At 31.4% G+C, this 3,639-nt stretch overlaps 1 long non-coding RNA gene across 2 annotated transcripts; it reads left to right on the forward strand.

Annotated features, from left to right (window-relative positions):
* The first annotated feature begins 1,798 nt into the window (after positions 1 to 1,798).
* Positions 1,799 to 3,405, forward strand: LOC110694118. 2 transcript variants are annotated; one of them, XR_002505766.1, is made up of 3 exons: positions 1,799 to 1,960; positions 2,088 to 2,125; positions 2,470 to 3,405. It is a non-coding gene; the product is annotated as an uncharacterized LOC110694118 (long non-coding RNA). The 2 variants fall into 2 exon arrangements; XR_002505765.1 differs by having other exon boundaries at positions 1,806 to 1,939.
* Positions 3,406 to 3,639: the final 234 nt, after the last annotated feature.

Below are 3,639 nucleotides of genomic sequence, written 5' to 3' on the forward strand. Positions count from 1 at the left end.
TGCTTGTTTGTATGTGTATTTCATTTAATTTGAGCTAATAACAACAAAGTGATTGAAAAGAGAACAAGATAGACGTACTTGAAAATAGAATTTTTATTCATCAATTAATGAGAGTGAATAATAAGTAGATTCGACTGCATGAATCTCTTAGTCTATCATAGAGAAAACAAAAGGAAAGAAACAAAACAAGACCTAGGGTGCTACATCTTGAATTGTTGACAACTTCTTGAGATTGCGTCTTCAAGCTTTGTCCGTTTCCAACGTAGGTGAGATCTTCTCTAAAAATCTAGTCCATCTATATGATTCATGGTTTCATTTATCAAGTCCCTTTCAATTAATATTCCCATAGTATAGACTTTAGGAAATGTATCTAAACCAAGGTATTGTAAATGGCACTTGTATGGTGGAGACATGTTGTCCATGAACTTTGGGACAAGTTCATGATCTGGAGGTCTTTGTGTAAGAAGAGCAACCTTTGATCGCTACCCAGAAAAGAAGTCAATAAACACTACAGCGAAAATAAACTTTAGCGGTGTTTATATAGTGACATTTATTACAAATGCCACCTAAGCCCGTGAGTAGCAATCCAAATGAATAACTTTGGACGACATTTGTATATAAAATGTCGTTAGAGCCCAAATTTCAGTTCACGGGCTTGTTGTACTTGTGGCACTTGAAACAAATTATCCGCAGTTTCTATTGCACTCTCGGAGTACCATGCTCACGCTACTCCGGGATTAAAAACAACAACGTTATTTTTTTTTTAAAAAAAAGGCAGATATGCATAAACAGGGAATAGGAGAGAGAAAGTGCGATTAAAATTAGGGATTATAAAACCCTAAATTAGTAAATTGAGTTGGGGAAAGGGAAAAAAAAAAAGAGAGAGAAACTTAAAAAGCATATTTGATTGTCATTAATGATGGCGGATTGAAGAAGGAGATAAGTGCGAAGAAGACAATCAAACAAAAGCAACAGAATAAAACTAAATGTACAGAATAACGTTAAATTATTGAAAGAATAACATAAGGTTATATACAAAGTAACACAATATAACAATATAAATAACATGATTTAGTAACATAATTATATTTTTATCAAAATAACATATGGTGTCTGTAAAATAACACATTGTTTTAAACAAATAACACTAGAACATAATTGAATAATAGAAGCCTAAGAAGCAAAATAACATTAGGTTTTAAGTAAAATAATTTCATTTAATTTACAAAATAACATTCACCTCCACTACTTTCAAAGACTAAAATAACATAGATTAAACACAAAATAACATAAGATCTAAAGAACAGTAACATCATCTTGAGATAATAGTAGCCTAAAATGAAAATATAGAAGCGAAATTTGTTTATCTCCTTTTTCATCTTCATCTACTACATCTTATCTCCATGTATTAATTGAATATTAAATTTTAAAAAATACAAAAATTATCACAAATTCAACACTAATTAGAAAAATAATTTACAATTATTCAAAAAAACTTACTTCATGTAATAATTTATGTTAGTTTTGGACTTGCTTGAGTAGAAACTTTGTCTGTAATGGATGCAATTGAAGATTTTTTAATCCATTTTTTAAATGAAGAAACTGTAATTTCAAACGGAGAGGGAAAAAAAAAAGTGAGTGGAGAGAGAAATAAAATGATTTGATTTTTGGTCCATCTTTCTTATATATAATTTAAGTTATTTCATTTTCTTTATTTATTATTTCGTAGAATAAAATTTCACATGCGCTTCTTTTAGTTGGGGTTTTTAGCCCATTAATTTAGATTGGCCTGGAATTTGATTTAGATTGGCCTGGAGTACAATAGTTACTCCAAGTGTACCGTATACTAATTGCAAATTTTCACGCTCCTAAAGCAAAAGCCCCAATATTTTATTCTCTCTCTCTCTCTCTCTCTCTCTCCCACTGTTTGCTGGTTCAGGTGCTCTCTTCTCCTTCCATGGTGTTCATCTTCTTCTTCCTTTCCTCTATCATCCTTTTCCTTTTTTTTTTGATTTTTACATTTTCACTTACCATCCTTCTTTAAAGTTGGATCTTCTCTACTTCTAATTTTGTAATTCATTTTCTAGGGTTTGGGTACTTGCGGTCTGCTATTGGAATTCTGGAGGTAAGCTTATGAATTACTTTTTTTCTCCTTCTTCTGTTGTTTTTCATACCCAATTTCATTTTTTTCAAACCCCTTCATGTGAAATTCGTGAAAATCCCTTCTAGTAACATACTTACTAAGTTAAATAAAGGCTCCATAAAAATCAGTATATTTGATTCAATAACTTACTAAGTAGCAGTTCATTATAATTCTTATATCATTCTTTGAATAATCATAGGAAATTTTAGTTGTAGAATGAACAATTTGACATAGATTAAACATTAATTTAGATTATTTAAATTTCCCAAAACACCTGATGTATTCGTGAAAGTTTTGTGGGTATGTTTGACAAAAATTGTGGGTAGGTGGAGGAAACTACTTATAAGTTTCAGAAGAAGCTATTCAATTGGTAGATTAAGAGTGTTACTTGCAGCAAGATTCTCAAGGTATATTCACATCCTTTATTATTTCAATATTGAGACATTCTATGATTTGCTGTTATTTGAGATATGCTACTAATTAATAGTTGATAGATTTATTTTGCATTGTGTTTATAAATTAGCATTTAACATTATGTAGGAAATTAGGAATAAAATGAATTCATTTACTCAGTGTAAATGATAAAAAGCAGGTTATATGAGTGCTAGCTTTATTTTTCCTCGGCGATTGCAAATATTTGAGCGGGTATGAATTCCATTAATTTATGAAAATTTTGTAGTTTGTCTAATCCTTTTTCGTGTATGTGATGTTGGCTTTCCTGTGTGTGTGAACCCCATATTTTTGAACTTTCGTCTTGGTTGTGACCCTTTAGTTATTGGACTTTGATAGGCGGTCGCACACCTAGCAAAAATAACCTAACTAACCACTACTATGTAGACAGGCAAGTAAGGGTCGAATCCCAAGAAACTAAAGTTCAACTAATTAATTAGACTCAAATTCTTACTTGGCAATAATCAACAATGATCGAATAACTAAAGAACTAATGTATGGAAAATCGAAAATAAACTAAGGAATATGATAATCAAATAATTAAAACATCCAAGATCTAGTATCACCACAATTACGCTTGATGCAATTATATTTCTACCCCTGACATACGATTCCAATTGAAAGGGAAAAAGTAAACCCTAATTAATACCAAGGACCTTTCTCGAGTATCAATGACTTCCCTAACATACAATCAAGCCTATTCTCATGGTATCATGCACATTAGAGACATTAAACACATTACTCTAACTTCCTAATTATCAACCCAACTATTCTCATGTTGAAAATCAAACCCTAAATTAATCTACTCAAATCCGTTTTAAACCCAACTCTCGCTGTGTTAGAAACAATGGTAGTTAGATTGTGCTAGGTGTGCAAACCGCCTATCAAATTTTGGCGCCGTTGCCGGGGACTAACTGATAACTTGCTATTTTATGCGGTTTTAGGGCGTATTTGAACCTAGTTTACCTGAACAAATTTGTGTTTTGGTTCACTTTTACCCTATTATTATGCAATTTTTGTGTATCCTATGCTTCACGGGTTGTTTA

This window comes from Chenopodium quinoa, unplaced genomic scaffold (genome assembly GCF_001683475.1).
Source record: "Chenopodium quinoa cultivar QQ74 unplaced genomic scaffold, ASM168347v1, whole genome shotgun sequence".
Taxonomy (NCBI): domain Eukaryota; kingdom Viridiplantae; phylum Streptophyta; class Magnoliopsida; order Caryophyllales; family Amaranthaceae; genus Chenopodium; species Chenopodium quinoa.